We start from the raw sequence: 20,414 nt of genomic DNA, 5'->3' as shown, positions 1-20,414 counted from the left end.
GGTCGGAGGTCGATGATCGACTTTGTAGTCGTTTCATCTGATCTCCGGCCCTATGTCTTGGACACTCGGGTGAAGAGAGGAGCTGAGCTGTCAACTGATCACCACCTGGTGGTGAGTTGGATCCGCTGGCGGAGGAGGAAGCTGGACAGACCTGGCAGGCCCAAACGTATGGTGAGGGTCTGCTGGGAACGTCTGGCCGAGCACTCTGTTGGGGAGGTCTTTAACTCCCACCTCCGGGAGAGCTTTTCCCAGCTTCCGAGGGAGGCGGGGGACATTGAGTCTGAGTGGACCATGTTCTCTACCTCCATTGTGGACGCAGCTGTTCGGAGCTGTGGCCGCAAGGTCTCCGGTGCCTGTCGTGGCGGCAATCCCCGAACCCAGTGGTGGACACCAGAAGTAAGGGATGCCGTCAAGCTGAAGAAGGAGTCCTATCGGGCCATGTTGACCTCCGGGACTCCTGAGGCAGCCGACGGGTATCGGCAGGCCAGGCGTGCTGCAGCTCGGGCAGTTGCGGAGGCAAAAACTCAGAACTGGGAGGAGTTCGGGGAGGCCATGGAGAAGGACTATCAGTCGGCCTCGAAGAAATTCTGGCAAACCGTCCGGCGCCTCAGGAGGGGGAAGCAGCACTCTGCCAACACTGTTTACAGTGCGGGTGGGGAGCTGTTGACCTCGACTGGGGACATTGTCGGGCGGTGGAAGGAATACTTTGAGGATCTCCTCAATCCCACCATCATGTCTTCCACTGAGGAGACTGAGGCTGATGACTCAGAGGTGGACTCGTCCATTACCCAAGCCGAAGTCACTGAGGTGGTTTGCAAGCTCCTCGGTGGCAAGGCACCGGGGGTGGATGAGATCCGCCCTGAGTACATCAAGTCTCTGGATGTTGTGGGGCTGTCTTGGTTGACACGCCTCTGCAACATCGAGTGGCGGTTGGGGACAGTGCCTCTGGAGTGGCAGACTGGGGTGGTGGTCCCTCTTTTTAAGAAAGGGGACCGGAGAGTGTGCTCCAATTATAGGGGAATCACACTTCTCAGCCTCCCAGGGAAAGTTTACTCCAGGGTACTGGAGAGGAGAATTCGACCAATAGTCGAACCTCGGATCCAGGAGGAACAATGTGGTTTTCGTCCTGGTCGCGGAACACTGGACCAGCTCTATACCCTTCATAGGGTGCTCGAGGGTTTATGGGAGTTTGCCCAACCAGTCCACATGTGCTTTGTGGATCTGGAGAAGGCATTCGACCGTGTCCCCCGTGGTATTCTGTGGGGGGTGATTCGGGAGTATGGGGTTCGGGGCTCTTTGCTAAGGGCTGTCCGGTCCCTGTACGAACGGAGCAGGAGTCTGTTTTCGCATTGCCGGCAGTAAGTCAGACCTGTTCCCAGTGCATGTTGGACTCCGGCAGGGCTGCCCTTTGTCACCGGTTCTGTTCATAATTTTTATGGACAGAATTTCTAGGTGCAGCCAGGGGCCGGAAGGAATCCTGTTTGGGGACCACAGGATTTCATCTCTGCTTTTTGCGGATGATATTGTCCTGTTGGCTTCTTCAAACCAGGACCTTCAGCATGCACTGGGGCGGTTTGCAGTCGAGTGTGAAGCGGCTGGGATGAGAATCAGCACCTCCAAGTCCGAGGCTATGGTTCTCGACCGGAAAAGGGTGGCTTGCACTCTCCAGGTTGGTGGAGAAGTCCTGCCTCAAGTGGAGGAGTTTAAGTATCTCGGGATCTTGTTCACGAGTGAGGGAAGGATGGTGCGTGAGATCAACAGGCGGATCGGTGCAGCCTCCGCAGTGATGTGGTCGCTTTACCGGTCCGTCGTGGTGAAGAAGGAGCTGAGCCAAAAGGCAAAGCTCTCAATTTACCGCTCGATCTACATTCCGACTCTCACCTATGGTCATGAGCTTTGGGTAATGACTGAAAGAACAAGATCGCGGATACAAGCGGCTGAAATGAGTTTCCTTCGCAGGGTGGCTGGGCGCTCCCTTAGAGATAGGGTGAGAAGCACAGTCACTCGGGAGGAGCTCGGAGTAGAGCCGCTGCTCCTCCACATCGAGAGGAACCAGCTGAGGTGGCTCGGGCATCTTTTTCGGATGCCTCCTGGACGCCTCCCTGGGGAGGTGTTCCAGGCATGTCCCCCCGGGAGGAGGCCCCGGGGAAGACCCAGGACACGCTGGAGGGACTATGTCTCTCGGCTGGCCTGGGAACGCCTCAGTGTTCTTCCCGAGGAGCTGGCTGAGGTGTCTGGGGAAAGGGAAGTTTGGGCTTCCATGCTTAGACTGCTGCCTCCGCAACCCGGTCCCGGATAAGCGGAAGAAGACGAGACAAGACGAGAAAAATTCATGACGTCGTTGCTACTACATACTGCAGGTGTGCATGTGTCGATAGTGGACTTATTCCTGGTTAATTTTGCTACAGTATTAAATAGGAATCTAGGATTATTTTTGTTATCTTCTATTAGGGAGGAGAAATATGTTGATCTCGCAGCACTAAGAGCTTTTCTATACTTCAGGAAGCTCTCCTTCCAAGCTAATTTGAACACTACCAATTTTGTTTGATGCCATTTACGTTCCAATTTTTGAGTGGTCTGTTTAATGTGCAAGTGTCATCATTATACCAGGGTGCTAATTTTTTGTCTCTGACCATTTTCCTTTTTAGAGGAGCTACATTATCTAAAGTATGGCGGAATGTTGACTCTAAGCATTCAGTTGCCTGATCAAGTTCTGCAGGGGCTGATAGTGACCCAATCAAAGTTGACAACTCTGGGAGATCATTTATAAAGCTCTGTGCAGTAGTTGACGTGAAAGTACGTTTAATACAGTAGCGTGGTGAGGTGCATATATTATTACTCAGACATAGTTTGAATGAGATGAGATAATGATCTGAGATAACTTCAGACTGTGGAAGTATGACTATATTGTCTACGTTTAATCTGAATGTTAGTATTAGATCAAGGGTGTGACCACCATTATGGGTCGGTCCTATGACATTCTGCTTAATCCCGACTGAATCTAAGATGGACACAAACGCTGTTTTTAAAGGGTCTTCTGGGTTATTGAAGTGAATATTAAAATCTCCGACAACTAAAGCTTTGTCTAAGGAAATAACCAGATCTGAGATAAAATCTGCAAATTCAGAAAGAAACTCAGAATATGGCCCCGGGGGCCTGTAAATAATAAGCAATGGAATTAACTGGGTAGACTTATTTTTCGAGGCTACATACATTATATGAGTATGAAGAACTTCAAATGTATTAAATTTATAACCAGGTTTTTGTGTTACACCTAGATAATCGTTTGAATAACCGCAACGCCTCCTCCTCTGCCAGTTAGACGAGGCTGGTGTATATAACTGTATCCAGGAGGACTCTCTTCATTTAATGCTATATATTCATTTGGCTTAATCCATGTTTCAGTTAAACAAAGTACATTAAACTCCTGATCAGTAATGAGTTCATTAACCATTAGCGCTTTAGATGTAAGAGATCTAATATTTAATAGCCCCACCTTTAGATCAAAGGTGCTGGCAGCAGCTGTACAGTCAGTATGATCTAATTTTATATTGATTAGATTACTGGAACAAACTCTCTGAAAATTTCTACCTTTTTGTTGAGCTCGGGGAACAGACACAGTCTCGATGTAGTGGACCCTGAGTGACTACTCTGTGCAGTTAGCAGACAGTCGGTTTAGCCTGTTCGCCTGCTCCCTGGCCTTGGCTCTGGATTGTCAGAAATTAACTAGGCCTGTTCTGAGACTATGACCTATGCTGCAGGAAATGAGAGCAGCACCTTCCCGAGTGGGATGGATACCGTCCCGCCCTAACAGGCTAGCAGTGCCCTCAAAATTAGCCCAATTATCTATAAAGCCCACACTGTTTTCAGAGCACCACCTGGAAAGCCAGCAGTTCAGCGACCATAACCTGCTGTAAGCTACATCGCCACGCCACATTGGGATGGGGCCAGAGCATACTACAGCATCGGACATCACCTTTGCTGATTTAAACACCTCTACAAAGTTACTCTTAGTAACCTCAGACTGACGAAGGTGTATATCATTAGCTCCTGCATGGATAACTATCTTTGAGAACCTGTGCTTGCCTAGGACCCTAAGATTACCTGCTATGTCCGGCACCCTGGCTCCCGGTATACACCTGACTAAAGCTGCTGGTGCCCCTAAAGGCTGAGCTAATTTCACATGCCGTATGATAGAGTCCCCTATAACCAGAGCTCTTTCAGGTTTCTCAGCGGGTGCATCACTAAGGAGAGCAAACCTGTTCAGCACGTGACACGGAGAGGAGTGGTGCTCCTGTGGGCGAGCCTCAGCGGTAGCTTTGGCTCTACGCTTATGCCGCCGAGCCGTCACCCATTCGCCCCGCTGTAAGGGCTCTAATGCCGGAGTTGGGGGATTACTAACTCCACCTAGGGCATCCAGACTTTCCCCTACAGAAACTACACTGTTCTCACGCTCACTAACCTGCTCTAAAGCCTGGACACGCGCTTCAAGCACTGTAATCTTCTCCGTCAGAGAGCTAACTCATCTGCACTTATCACAAATAAAGCTAATAAAGCTATCACTAGCGACGGAGGAAGAATGACTAAACATCCTGCACTCAGCACACTGAACAGGCAGAAGGTGTGCCATGATGAAAAGATTCACGTACCCTTAAACGAAGATCTGTTGATATTAAAGCAGATCCGATGTGGATGGCCTCTGTGACTGCAGATACCTTGGAGGAATCCATGCTGACTCCTTCTGCACTGATGACATAGCTCAAAAAGGAGATTTGATTCTGATGAAATTCACACTTCTCTGCTTTCATATAGAGGTGATTGACTAGTAGACATTGGAGGATGGCTCTGATGTTCCAGATGACTTTTCTCGTCGGGAGAGTAAATCAGGATCTCATCGATATATGCGATCACAAACTTGCCTAGCATGTCCCATAGCATGTCGTTAATAAAGCACTGGAACATGCTTGGAGCTGAAGAAAGGCCATAGGGCATTACCCTGTTCTCAAAATGGCCGGCAGTCATGCTGAAGGCAGTCTTCCATTCATCGCCCTTCTTGATTCTGGTTAGGTTGTAGGCACTGCATAGGTCGAGCTTGGAGAAGATCTTAGCAGATCGAAATTGTTCTAGGGCAGAAGGAACAAGAGGAAGAGGATATGGATATTTGACAGAGACTTGGTAAAGTCCTCTATAGTCTAGGCAGGGTCAGAGGCCACCACCTCATTTCTCCACAAAGAAGAAACCCGCTGATGCTGGTGAAAGAGGCCACACTATGCATCTCATCTCATCTCATCTCATCATCTCTAGCTGCTTTATCCTGTTCTACAGGGTCGCAGGCAAGCTGGAGCCTATCCCAGCTGACTACGGGTGAAAGGCGGGGTACACCCTGGACAAGTTGCCAGGTCATCACAGGGCTGACACATAGACACAGACAACCATTCACACTCACACCTACAGTCAATTTAGAGTCACCAGTAAACCTAACCTGCATGTCTTTGGACTGTGGGGGAAACCGGAGCACCCAGAGGAAACCCACGCGGACACAGGGAGAACATGCAAACTCTGCACAGAAAGGCCCTCGCCGGCCATGGGGCTCGAACCTGGACCTTCTTATTGTGAGGTGACAGCACTAACCGCTACACCACCATGCCACCCGCACTATGCATATAGATATTTATTTGCACAGACATGTTTCGGTATGTGCCTTCCTCAGTGTGCTCAAATGCATCAATGTTACTCCAAATCTTAAATACCCACACTCATGTACACACCCCCATAATCAAATAATGACAATACAATAAAGTTAAATACAGTAATTGGCAATATCAGTGCAGTAGTTAAAACAGTCCATTGGTCTTAAAACCTCTTGTAAAAATAAATAAATAAATAAATAAATAAATAGAAATACAGATGAAAATATGGAAATATGTCAGCACAAGCATCAATTCACATTTTTACAAGAAACAGGTCAAAGACAAATCTTCATTCATTCCATGAAGAATGTAAGTATTCAGGTTAAAAATATACCAAGCCACCCTTTATAGGAGGCGATTCTCACGGTCTCCACCTCTTGGAGACTGACTGACCATTTCCAAGCCCATGAACCTGAGTGCATTGGTGTCATGGTCTGCAACATTAAAGTGTCTTGCAACTGATGACTTTTCATCATTTTTTTCTGATTGCACATTTATGTTCACAAATTCTGGTTTCTAGTTGCTGTTTTGTTTTGCCCACATAAAATAGCCCACAAGAGCATGTCAATAAATACACAACAAACATAGATAAACAAGCGATTCTGCCTTTTACTTTATATGTTCTATCTGTTTTCGGATGTGTAAAGAATTTTTCTGTGAGCATGTTGTTACATACTACACAATTAATACACTAAAAATTACCGTATGGAATCTTAAAGGGAAATGATAAAGGAGTTAATGCAGGAAGATATGACCGTACCAATTGATCTCTCAAGTTGGGTGCTCTTTTATAGCAAGCGCATGGGAGATCTTGAAAAGCATGGCCAATGTTTGGATCACTACTTAAAATGTGCCAATGGCGATGGACAATATTTTTTAGTGTATTTGATGTCTGCCCATAGGTGGGCATGAAGGTGACTGGAGTGTTAGTTGTGTGTGTGTGTGTGTGTGTGTGTGTGTGTGTGTGTGTGTGTGTGTGTGTGTGTGTGTGTGTGATATCAGTCATTAAATCAGAGTGTTGAATAGCATGCACCCGCTCCAGGCAACCCTGCAATAACGTTGGGGCGTACCCCCTATCAAGAAATCTTTGGCATAACTCTCCTGCTTGCCTCTGAAACACTTCTTCACTATTGCAGATACGATGTACCCTTAAAAGCTGGCTATAAGGCAAGCTGTATTTAAGTGACGGTGGATGCAAGCTTTGATAATCTAAATAAGCATTACAATCGGTTTCTTTCCTATAGATCTCTGTGTGCAATGAGTTATCCAACTTTTTCATTAGAACATCCAAGTATGGCATAACCTTGTCATCACAATTCAATGTGAATTTAATAGAAGGCAATCGGGTATTCACATAATTACTGAAAGCGACCAGTTCTTCCTTTGAACCTAGCCGTATAAAAAATATATCATCAATGTACCTATACCACAACTTTAGATGTTGCTTGAAAGGATTATTAGAGTAAATAAAACCATGCTCAAATTTACCCATAAAAACGTTGACATAATTCTGTGCCATAGGCGACCCCATTGTGGTACCCTGGGTCTGCAGGAAAAATTTATTCTGAAACATGAAATAATTCTTTGTTAAAACCTGATGGGCTAATGACATCAGAAACTCAATGTGTGGCACTGAGTTTATCCGTAGGTAATGTTCTAAGGCCGCTAAGCCCACAGTGTGCGGGATATTGGTGTACAAACTAGTCACGTCCATAGTACATAACATATCCGATGCATTCACTTCTCCAATGTGCAACAATTTATTCAGAAAATACATTGTATCTTTCAGAAAGGAGAGCAAATTATACACCAATTACTTAATGTGATGGTTGACAAATTGAGAAAGAGTTTCAGTCACAGATTCATTACCAGACACAATTGGACGACCGAGTGGATTATCCATCCTCTTATGGATTTTTGGAAGAGTATAAATTACTGGTCTTAAGGGGTTGGTTTGCAATAAGTATCTATACTACTTGTCATCAATAATTGAATCAGATAATGCTCTTTTTAATATAGATTTTGTCTCATCACTAAATTTCATAGTAGGATCAGGATGTAGACGCATATACAGTAAGTGCTTTTGTCACCAAGTTGTCTCCATTTCTTGTACATAAACAGACTTGTCTTGTATAACAATTGAACCCCCCATGTCCACAGGTTTTATCACAATATCACTGTCAAACATTCATGCATTCAAAGCCTCCTTTTCAGAGGTTGAAAGGTTGGGTCTAATTGCATAATCCCCACTCTTCAGACAGGTAAAAGTGTCTTGCTCCACCAACTGGCAGAATGTCTCTACTGAAGAATTATTAATGTTGTGGATCAGTCTCTTGTTGGATATATCGTCTTTCAGTGCCTTTTGAATAAAATGCCTTAAGGCGAATAGATTAAAAAACCCTGAACATTTCTATTTTTGTAATGAAGGGGTCATTCCCTTTAACAGGGACAAAAGAGAGGCCTTTAGACAATACAGAAAGCTGATCTTCACTTAACTGTTTAGATGAGATATTGATGATGCTGGATCGGTCGTTTATCTCTGGCCTCTTGCGCTTTTTCCCCTCCGCGTCTTGCGGTTCCACATTGTGCTGCTAGGGCAGGCTTTGGAGAAGGTACATGATTGGATCGTAAAAAAACGAGCATTCATGAATGAATCAGTGTCAGTGCTCAGGTCTCCAGACAAGGCACTGCTTACAGCTTTCCGCTGCCTTTGTCTCAACCTACCAGCAAAGCCTTGTGTTTCTCGAAGCCAAGGGTACACATTATTTCAATAATCCATCGTTTTTATCTGGTACTTGTCCATTTTCTTGTACTGCATCTCAATCTTGTATGTATTTATCTGCACATCACACTTCTCCAACAGCTCTTTAAGCTGCAATGAGGAGAATTTACTCTTAAATTGTGCCTCAAGGTCGGCAATCTCTTGTCGAATCATGGCCAGTCTCTTATTTTGGTTGTCAATAACCAGCAACATCAGGTCAAGGGAACACTTGTTGAGTATATCACACTACCTCTTGTGAAACTCAGGGTCATCTTGGACCAATGTGGGTTCCTTCATGATGCATAATCCTCTCGGTATGCGTTTATTCTGCCAATACTGGGAGAGTACGCTTCCGTGTAGCAGCATTCTTGTCTCTTTCTTGCGAAGATTTTCCAGCAGATCATACTGCATCTCCCAAGTATCAGTCGGCATTTCCAGAATCCTGCTCAGTGTAGGCAGAAGTGCTGGCTCTCATGTCTGAGGTGCTCCGCTTCCTCGTAAGACATGATTGGAGGAGCTCTGCTCAGTTAGTCACCAAAGTGCATAAAAGTAGGAACAGGCTTCACTCAATATGTTTTTATTAATTCGGAGAGTGCTGGCCTAACATATAGTCAGTTCAAAAGAAAGGGAAAGAGGCCACACTATGCATACAGATATTTATTTGCACAGACATGTTTTGGCATGTGCCTTCCTCAGTGTGCTCAAATACATCAGTGTTACGATAAATCTTAAATACCCACACCCATGTACACATCCCCATAATCAACCAATGACAATACAATAAAGTTAAATACAATATTTGGCAATATCAATGCAGTAGTTAAAACAGTCCATTGGTCTTAAAACCACATGGAGGTGATGTGCCTAGTAAAAGATTGATGGCACAATCATAAGGCCGATGTGGTGGTAGCCCGCAGGCTTTCCCCTTGCTAAAGACCTCCCCCAGATCCAGGTAACACTTGGGAACATTCTCGATGGAATCAGGCTGTGGAGTCTTAACTGAGGTGGAGGAGAGACTGAGTTGGGGACGTGAAAGACAGTTCTGAAGATAGGTGGGTGACCACTGGAGAATTTCCTTGTTCTGCCATGAGATTAGTGGATCATGAAGCTATAACCAGGGGTAATCAAGAATGATGTCATGATTGACAGTGGTGGTCACATAGAGGGAAATGAGTCAGAGTGGAGTGCTCCCATCTGAATGTGAATGGGAGTGGTGATGAGACCATCACCTATTGGTCCTCCATTGATGGTCCTGATGCTGAGTGGACTTCTGGACAATTGTGTTGTTGATGAAATTCCCCTCTGCCCCTGAGTCGACAAAAGCAGACAGAACGTGTGTGGAGGATACCAATTTTAATAACACAGGTACTTTAAATGACTGTGCATTAAATCTTCTCACTGGACTCACCGCATGAGCTGGGCTTTCAACTGGGCTGGTGCAAGATGGACGGATGGGACACTGGTTGATATGATGCTCTGAACTCCCCCAGTAGAAGCAGAGACCCTCTTTCCTCCTCCTTTCATGTTCAGAACGTTTCAGACAGGTGTGAGAAACCTCCATAGGTGTGGCATGCTCAGTGGGCTGGACTGGTTTGGAATTCTCCTTGAGCAAGGGCCAGTTGGTCAATAAATGATCCACCCATATTGCTAGGTCAATGACGGAGTCCAGTGTTAGTTGCTCATCTCTACACGCCAGTTCACTGAGAATTTCCAGACAAAGACCTTGGCAAAACACCACTTTTAGAGCCAGGTCATTCCATCCACTGGCTGCTGCTAGAGTTCCGATGTCTAGGGCATATTCAGCAACTCCTCTTGAACCCTGCAAGATGGTGAGCAGACTCTTGCCAACTTCAATTCCCTCAGGTTTGTGATCAAACACTCTTTTAAACAACTTGAGGAAACATTCATATGAAGTCGTGTGCTCACCTCCATTCTTTCATGCGGTGCGCAACCACTGTAGTGCTTTGCCAGTGAGAAATGAAAGAAATTTAGTGATTTTGTATTCAATAGAGATGTTAGGCATGGTAGAGAAGTACATGGAGCACTGAAGTAAGAATCCCTTATGAGCAAGAGCATTCCTGGCATATTTCTTTGGAATGGGGAGCTGTAGTGCAGGACTAGGAGAAGCTTCAGGACGTATTAGGAGGGCCTGCGACATCACAGCTGCAAGCAGCGCCATCCGGGTGTTGAGGTCTGCAAGCATCTGTTGATGTTCTCCTAAAAGACGTCCCTGAGCATTCAGTTGCAGTTTGCTTTGCCTCCTCTGCTGCATCCATGGTAGGCGAAGTATCCTGTCAGAGTGCAGGCACTTACGGATGTATGTGCAGGGGAAGGCTGTGAGCAAGCTTGAAATGAAGCCAAATCGCAAAATGAGAAGCATGAACAAAAGGCAGGCAATGGTCGGTTGATCAGCAGACAGAGCAATACAGAAGAGACGAGTGACGTAAACAGAGAGGGATAGCGAGGGTCAGAAATACTACAGTCAGGCAGAACTAGAAAGGCTTGTTATGGACTGGAAAACAGAACAATTCTTCACACTGAAGGTGTGTGAGGGAGAGACTTAAGTAGTGTGGCTGATGAGTTGTGAATGAATGACAGCTGATTTCAATAAGCTGGTGACAGAGGGCGCTGTGCTCTTTGGGTGTTGCCTTTTTCATGGCTGCCCACTGCTCTGGGTATGTGTGTGCACTGTGTGTGCATGTGTGTGTTCACTGCTTTAGATGGGTTAAATGCAGAGAGGAAATTTCATAAGTGTGTGATGAATAAAGTTGTAAAAAAAAAACAATGAGCACGTGCTTGTGACCAGTAAAAATCGACGACACATAATGACCACATGAGCGCCAAACTTTTGACCAATCACAATGCATCTTAATCGGCCTGGAGTGGTGATGTAATCATCTCTGCGTGAACCAAACAATGGCGCAGACTAAACTGGGGATTTATTTATTCATTTATTTTTTGAGCACGCTTCTTCAAACACTGAAGATTATTTAAGGGCCAAAAGAGGCACAGGGAATACACACCAGCCAGGGGTCGGTTAAATACAATATAAAATGAGGTCCTACCAAATAGCGGAGCTTCCATTCAAATGAAAACAAACATGCAGCAGATGATGCACTTTGATGTGTTTCAATTTCAATTTTATCACGAGAAGATAAATTTCTCCAAATTCACATGTTCAATATTATTCTTTTTATTACTATAAACTCCAGTGTGCTTTAGGGATGTATAGCAAAATGTTTTGAAAACAAAAGAAACACTGAGTGGATCCACACAGTGATTCATGAAAACACTGAGTGGATTCAGGTCAACTTGTCAGATCCCGAAGGATTTCGCAGTGATTTCAAAATCAACATCACTATTTAGAATTAAATTCCTACAACTCATCATTTCTATTCATTTATTTTTTACCCGTTTTCTTTCTCTTTCAGCTTGTGGCTTTTCTTGTGTAAGATTTCTTCTCCTTTCTCTCGCTCTTTCACCGCTTCTTTCCTTTTCTTCCTCTGGCAAAACTCTCTTTCTCTTCCCGGGTTTCACTTCATCTTTCTCTCCTTGGTGAACTTGTTCTGGCCTCTTTGTATTAAAGTGTGTAAAGTGATGATGTTGCTGTGCTGTTTGAGTTGCTCTCGGTGGAAAAACCCGATAAATATGAAACTATCTGCAGACAAAAAGAAGTTATGTAGGTGTGCTCGCGCTTCAAGTTCCTTCTAGTTTTGCTTCCGGCCAAAATCAAACAGCCAATCAGAATCGTGAGGGCCGGGGACAGACACGGCTGGGATCCCTGTGTGTCCATGAAAAACCAACTCGATGGTTTCCATAGTTTCTTCAGTCTGGAGCCCCGCTATAAATGCAGTAAAACGGAACTGCCCAGCTATGCAGGTCATATCTCCAGTGTCTTATAAAAGTATTCATTCCCCATTGGTGTTTGTCTTGTTTTGTTGCATTACAAGCTGAAATTAAAATTGATTTTTTTAATTTATTTATTTATTTATTTATTTATTTATTTGGGGGGGGGGGAGGTTTAGCACCATATGATTTACACAACATGCCTACCACTTTAAAAGTGCAAATTGTTGTTTTATTGTGACTCAAACAATAATTAAGATGAAAAAAAACCACCCAGAAATCTGGAGTGTGCATAGGTATTCACCCCTTTTCGTATGAAACCCCTAAATAAGAGCCAGTCCAACCAATTCACTTCATAAGTCACCTAATTAGCTGAGTAAGATCCACCTGTGTGCAATCAAAGTGTCCACATGACGTCTGTATAAATCAACCTGTTCTGGAACAACCCTGACTCTGCAATGCTATTAAGCAAGCACCATGAAAACCAAGGAGCCTCCAAACATGTCAAAGAGAAACTTGTGGAGAAGTATAGATCAGGGTTGGGTCATAAAAAATATCCCGAACTTTGACTATCCCAGGGAGCACCATTAAATCCATTATAGCAAAATGGAAAGAATATGGCACCAATAAAAACCTGACAAGAGAAGGCCCCGCCCACCAAAACTCACAGACCGGGCAAGGAGGGCATTAATCAGAGATGCAACAAAGACACCAAAGATAACACTGAAGGAGCTACAAAGATCCACAGTGGAGATGGGAGTATCTGTCCATAGGACCACTTTAAGCCATACACTCCACAGAGTGGGGCTTTATGGAAGAGTAGCCAGAAAAAAGTAATTGCTTAAGAAAAAATGTTTGGAGTTTGCTCAACAGCATGTGGCAGACTCCTCAAACACATGGAAGAATATTCTCTGGTCAAATGAGACTAAAACTGATCTTTTTAGCCAACATGGGAAATGGCATGTGTGGCGCAAACCCAGCACCCTGAGAACACCAATCCTACAGTGAAGCATGGTGGTGGCAACATCATGCTGTGGGGATGTTTTTCATCTGCAGGGACAGAAAAGATGATCAGGACTGAAGGAAAGATGGATGGCACTAAATACAGGGCAATTCTGGAGGATAACCTGTTTGAGTTGGCCAGAGGTTTGAGACTGGGATGAAGGTTCACGTGCCAGCAGGACAAGTACCCTTGGCTTAAAAGGAAACATTTCAATGTCTTGGAATGGCCGAGTCAAAGCCCAGACCTCAATCCAACTGAGTATCCGTGGCATAACTTGAAAATTGCTGTACACCAACAAAGCCCATCTAACTTGAAGGAGTTGGAGCAGTTTTGCCTTGAAGAATGGGCAAAAATCCCAGTGGCTAGATGTGCTAAGCTAATAGAGACATACCTCAAGAGACTTGTAGCTGTAATTGCAGCAAAAGGTGGCTCTACAAAGTATTGACTTGGGGGGGTGAATACCTATGCATACTCCAGATTTCTGTTTTTTTTTTTCATCTTAATTATTGTTTGTGTCATAATAAAACAGCAATTTTCACCTTTAAAGTGGGAGACATGTTGTGTAAATCAAATTGTCATGGTCCTACCTGTGGGCTTCTCTCTTCAGGTAACATCTCCACTCAGCATTACCAGCCACACCTGCTCTCACTTCCTCTTATTAACTTTCAGTGACTGTCATTGGCTGTTGCTGATCACCTGCTTCCCCCCGTGTGTATTTAAGCTGCAGTTCTCCCAAGCCTCAGTGTCCGATCGTCTGCAACTTCCAGCGTTATAACCAGCTCTGTGTTCCTACTACTCTGACTCCTGACGATATTCTGTCCCGTCTGACTCTGTCTGCTCTTCAGCCCTGGTAACCTGAGCCTGCATATCTGTCCCCTATCTTGCTATCTGATCTGTGACTCTGTGTTCCAGCCTGCTGAGGGACTACTGCTGGGAGACTGCCTGAAACCCAAGTGCTGTCAGCCTACAGCCTCACCTCTCTGACAACACCTGATCCCATCAGATCTCAGCTGCTAAGCAGGGTTGGGCCTGGTCAGTACTTGGATGGGAGACCTCAGATGTCACCACCACACTCCCACCAGCCATCCCTGCCTCTCAGTCCTCCTGCCACTGAACTTCACACACATTCTCCCAACTCCCTTTTTCCCTGTTATTATTAAACTGTGGTTTGAGTGCATTTGATCTCCTCTCCTGTCTGGTCCTTGACAGAACGATCTGACCAAGACATGGAGTCAGCGCCTGAACCCTCTGCCCTAGACCGGCTGCAGCACACCGAAGGAGATGTCAGTCAGATGTCTGTTGACGTTGCAGCCCTGATCCAGCTTGGGCAGCAGCAACAGCTCCAGCAACAACGACTGGACCAAGCACTCCAGCTGCTCACCGCCCTAGCACCCCCTGCTCCTCCGAGTCAATCATCGCCACCCCTCGTTGCATCAGCCCCTGTCATACCCGCCGCTGACTGGCCAGCTCCGGGAGGTGCTCCTGCTGCACTCGATGCCCTGGAACCCAAGGTCGGCAGTCTGGAGCGTTTTGACAGTGACCCCTCCCAAGTCCGTGCTTTCCTGACCAGCTGCTGGTTGCTGTTTGACCTGCAGCCCAGAACCTTTGCATCGGAGGCAGCGAAGGTAGCCTTCATCATCACTCGTCTGACTGGCCGCGCCCGCCTGTGGGGGACTGCTGAGTATGAATGCCAGACACTGGCATGTGCCTCCTTCTCCCTGTTTGCAGCGGAGATGATTAAGGTCTTTGACCTGAGCTCGTCTTCGGTAGAGGCATCCAGAGGACTGATGAGTATTCGCCAAGGCAGACGAACAGTGGCTGACTACTCGATCGATTTCCTGACCTTGGCCCGGCGCAGCAAGTGGAACATGCAGGCGCTGGTGGACACCTTTCTGCACAGCCTGGCCGACTACATGAAGGACGAATTGGTCTCGTACAAACAACCGTCGACACTCGATGAGGCCATCACCCTGGCCGTCCGCATTGACCACCAGGTCCAGACCCGTCGACGAGAGAGGGCCCGCCAGACTCAGTCAGTCATCAGCGCATGGAGAAGCCCGAGCTCACCGGACATAGGAGGGGCCCGGCTGAGCTCAATGATCATCCAATCCTCCACCAGCCAGAAACCTATGCTCCAAGTTTGCCTTCGTCTGTCGGATTCCACCCACACCCTGGCCGCCCTGGTTGACTCTGGCGCCGAGGCTAACATCATGGACACCGAGCTTGCGCGCCAGTTGGGTCTGCAAAGCCATCGCTTATCCTCTCCCATTCCAGCCAGGGCGCTGGATGGCCATCTCCTTGGCACCGTCACCCGCCTCACTGCCCCTGTCCCAATGACTCTGTCAGGCAACCACCACGAAACCATCCAGTTTCACCTGCTCCGTTCCCCCGGCCAACCTCTCATTCTGGGCTATCCATGGCTCTGCCAGCACAGTCCTCACCTCGACTGGGCCACTGGAGTGATAAGAGAATGGGGCAAGGACTGCCACCGGACCTGCTTACGAGCCTCCACTCTAACCCCTCATACTCCACCTGCCAGCTCTGCCCCCGACCTCACTAATGTCCCAGTGTGTTATCACAGCCTTCGGGAGGTATTCAGCAAAGCCAAGGCCACTTCCTTGCCTCCTCACCGGCCCAACGACTGCGCCATTGATCTCCTCCCAGGCACTGCACCACCCAAGGGCCATCTCTACTCTCTGTCCGCCCCGGAAAGGAAGGCAATGGAGGCCTACATCAGTGACTCTCTGGCTGCCAGCCTCATCCATCCATCCTCTTCTCCCGCTGGCGCTGGGTTCTTCTTCGTGGGAAAGAAGGATGGATCCCTGCGCCCCTGCATCGATTACAGGGGTCTCAACGACATCACCGTCAAGAGCCGATACCCTCTCCCACTGCTTACCTCCGCCTTCGAGCTGCTCCAGGGAGCCACAATCTTCACCAAACTCGATCTCTGGAATGCCTACCACCTGGTTCAGATAAGGGAGGGAGACCGCGTTCAACACCCCCATCGGTCACTATGAATACTGAGTGATGCTGTTTGGCCTTACCAACGCACCAGCGGTATTCCAGGCTCTGGTGAATGATGTCCTGCGAGATATGTTGAACAAGTTCGTGTTTGTTTTCCTCGACGACATCCTGATCTTCTCAAAAACCCTGTCCGAACACACCCAGCATGTCCAGCAAGTGCTCCGTCGTCTCCTTGAAAACTCCCTCTTCGTCAAGGCAGAGAAGTGTGAGTTTCACACCAAGTCTGTGGTGTTCCTGGGGTACATCGTGGCAGAGGGGAGCATCCAGATGGACCCTGCCAAAGTCTCAGCAGTGACTTCATTGCCAGTACCAGAGAGCAGGAAGAAGCTTCAGCAGTTCCTGGGCTTCGCAAATTTCTACAGGAAATTCATTTGTAATTACAGCACCGTTGCGTCACCCCTCACCGCCTTGACCAGCACCAAACAGCCCTTCACCTGGACTCCGGCTGCCAACGAAGCCTTTGCCACCCTCAAGGCTCGGTTCACCACTGCTCCTGTCCTCCAGATGCCAGATGCGGAGCGGCAATTCATCATTGAGGTGGACACCTCGGATATGGGAGTTGGGGCAGTGCTCTCACAGAGGTCAGCTGATGACAACAAACTCCACCCCTGTGCGTTCTTCTCCCGCTGGCTATTGCCGGCCGAACACAATTACGACATAGGCAACTGGGAACTGCTGGCGGTCAAGCTCGCCCTGGAGGAATGGCGTCACTGGCTGGAGGGGTGCGTAGTCCCATTCCTGGTCTGGACAGACCATAAGAATCTGGAATACATCCGCACCGCCAAACGACTCAACCCCAGACAGGCCCACTGGGCTCTCTTTTTCACCAGATTCAATTTCACCCTTTCATACCGGCCCGGATCTCGCAACACCAAGCCTGACGCACTCTCCCGCCAGTTCCAGAAGGATGATGCCTCCTCCAAGGATCCGGCTCCCATCCTACCTGACCCCTGTATCGTTGCTGCTCTGACCTGGGACATCGAAGAACGAGTGCGGGAAGCCCTCCGTGACCAACCCAGCCCCAGTGCCTGCCCTGCAAGTCGCCTCTTTGTTCCTGAAGACCTGCGATCCCAGGTTATACAATGGGGACACGACTCCCATCTAGCCTGCCACCCTGGTTCCACTCGCACCTACCACCTGCTTGCCCAATGGTTCTGGTGGCCTTCTATGAGCAGGGATGTGCGAGACTTCGTCCGAGCCTGCCCTACCTGTAATCAGAATAAGTCCTCCAGCCGGCCTCCTGCCGGTTTGCTCCAGCCTCTGCCCGTGCCTATGCGACCCTGGTCCCACATTTCCCTGGATTTTGTTACGGGTCTGCCCCCTTCTAACGGGATGACTGTCATACTCACCATCGTGGACCGTTTTAGCAAGATGGCACACTTTGTTCCCCTCCCAAAACGACCGTCGGCCAAAGAGACCGCCCAGATCGTCCTGCAGCAGGTCTTCCGCATCCATGGGCTGCCCAGGGACATTGTTTTGGACCGGGGGCCGCAATTCACCTCCTCTTTCTGGAAGGAATTCTGTCACCTACTCGGGGCCACCGCCAGTCTCACCTCCGGATTCCGACCCCAGTCCAACGGCCAGTCTGAGCGGACTAACCAGGAGTTGGAGAAGGCACTTCGGTGCATACTGTCACGCAACCCTAGGTCCTGGTGTGAGCACCTGCTGTGGGTGGAATACTCTCACAACTCCCTCACCAGCTCAGCCACTGGACTGTCCCCAGTCCACTGTGTGTATGGCTACCAACCACCCCTGTTCCCCAGCCAGGAGGGAGAGGTCACCTGCCCGTCTGCCCTCACCTATGCACGCCGATGCCGCTGCACCTGGTCTCAAGCCCGCGCTGCACTCCTCAAGTCAGTCACCAGCTACTCCATTGGAGCCAACCGGCAGAGGACACCTGCGCCCACCTACGGGGTGGGCCAGAAGGTGTGGTTGTCAGCCAAGGACCTGCCCCTCCAGGTGGAGTCTCGTAAGCTGGCACCTCGGTTCGTCGGACCATTTCCGATCCAGAGGATAATCAGCCAGTCTGCTGTCCGGCTCCGACTGCCCAAGTCTATGAGAGTGCACCCCACCTTCCACATCTCAAAGATTAAGCCAGTGCACGAGAGCCTGCTGGTCCCAGCTGCACCTTCTCCTCCTCGTCTCATCGATGGTGGCCTGGTCTACTCCGTCCGGCGACTGCTGAAGTCACGGCGCAGGGGCAGGGGCCTCCAATACCTGGTGGATTGGGATGGCTATGGTCCTGAGGAGAGGATGTGGGTTCCTGCTGGGAGAATTTTAGACCGTTCCCTCATCAGCACCTTTCATCGCCTGCATCCGGACCAGCCAGCCAACCGGAGGGGTCAACCAAGGGGTCCTTATTGGAATTACGATGCGCCAACCGCTACTGTCCCTGAGTCCGATTCTGAACCAGATCCTGAGGCCTTGGACACTGACCGGTCAGAGGAGTTCTGACCCTCCACCGGTATTCCCCCTCCTCCTGCCCGTCTTGGTGGATCTGTGGCTAGGGAATTCGGGAGCCGTCCCTTGAGGGGGGGGGGTTCTGTCATGGTCCTACCTGTGGGCTTCTCTCTTCAGGTAACATCTCCACTCAGCATTACCGGCCACGCCCGCTCTCACTTCCTCTTATTAACTTTCAGTGACTGTCATTGACTGTTGCCGATCACCTGCTTCCCCCCTGTGTGTATTTAAGCTGCAGTTCTCCCAAGCCTCAGTGTCAGATCGTCTGCAACTTCCAGCATTATAACCAGCTCTGTGTTCCTACTACTCTGACTCCTGACGATATTCTGTCCTGTCTGCTCTTCAGCCCCAGTAACCTGACCCTGCATATCTGTCCCCTATCTTGCTATCTGATCTGTGTCTCTGTGTTCCAGCCTGCTGAGGGACTACTGCTGGGAGACTGCCTGAAACCCAAGTGCTGTCAGCCTACAGCCTCACCTCTCTGACAATGCCTGATCCTGTCAGATCTCAGAAGCTAAGCAAGGCAAGGCAAGTTTATTTATATAGCACATTTCATACACAATGGCAGTTCAATGTGCTTTACAGAAGTAAAAACAAAAACAGTAAACAATAGAGAAATAAAATTACATAAAATAATTTTATTTTTATTCTAAAACAATTAATTAAAAGAATTAAAAGAATTAAAAGAAAATAATAAGAATTAAACAATAGTAAAAACAAAATAATAAAATGAAGTAGTAGTTCAAATAGGATGAGAAGAAAAAAAACCCAGCAGAATAGAATAAAGAATAAAATAGGATAAAGTTAAAGTAAATTTAAAACATGCAGAGAAGTAAAGATTATAAAGAATGTAAAGAAGACAATATTAATTATTTAACAGAAAGCATCTGAAAACAGTTTGGTATTTAACCTAGATTTGAAGCTGCCAACAGCAGGAGCATTTTTAATGTCCTCTGGCAGTTGGTTCCATAGCTGTACTGCATAGTAGCTAAAAGCTGCTTCACCACACTTTGTTTTAACAACTGGTTTTAATAGTAAATTTTTCTGTTTTGATCTGGTAGATCTGATTGGGTTAGGCCACTGCAACATATCAGAGAGGTAATTGGGCCCTGTACCATTTAGAGATTTGTATACCAGCAGCAATACTTTAAAGTCAATTCTGTAGCTTACTGGAAGCCAGTGAAGGGACCTTAGAATTGGAGTAATGTGCTCTGTTCTTTTTGTTCGTGTGAGAACCCTTGCCACTGCATTTTGAACCAGCTGAAGTTGTTTGGTCTTTTTTGGCAAGCCTGTGAAAAGGCCATTGCAGTAATCAACCCTACTAGAGATGAAGGCATGTATTAGTTTTTCCAGATCATTTTTTGACATAAGTCCTCTTAGTTTGGAAATGTTTTTTAGGTGATAAAATGCCATTTTAGTGATTGCTTTCATGTGACTGTCAAAGTTTAGCTCACTGTCAATGAAAACACCAAGATTTTTAACCATTTCTTTAGTTTGAATCCCTTTTGTGTCAAGAATAGTGGTAATCCTGAGTCTTTCATCTTTTTTTCCAAATAGAATTACTTCTGTTTTATCTGTGTTCAGCTGAAGAAAATTTTGTGACATCCAGCTATTGATTTGATCGATACAC

The 20,414-nt window shown here is 47.3% G+C and overlaps 1 long non-coding RNA gene across 1 annotated transcript in view; it reads left to right on the top strand.

The window, feature by feature from the left end:
- LOC132889242 (uncharacterized) overlaps nucleotides 1–14,286 on the top strand; it is a 35,215-nt gene extending 20,929 nt beyond the window's left edge. Inside the window, exon 3 of the long non-coding RNA XR_009655029.1 lies at nucleotides 14,213–14,286. This is a non-coding gene — a long non-coding RNA (uncharacterized LOC132889242). The remainder of the gene's footprint in view (nucleotides 1–14,212) is intronic.
- Nucleotides 14,287–20,414: the final 6,128 nt, after the last annotated feature.

The sequence above is a fragment of the Neoarius graeffei genome, chromosome 1 (assembly GCF_027579695.1).
Source record: "Neoarius graeffei isolate fNeoGra1 chromosome 1, fNeoGra1.pri, whole genome shotgun sequence".
NCBI lineage: Eukaryota > Metazoa > Chordata > Actinopteri > Siluriformes > Ariidae > Neoarius > Neoarius graeffei.
The sequence above is the reverse complement of the archived record's forward strand: the minus strand, read 5'-3'. Positions and strand labels throughout refer to the sequence as shown.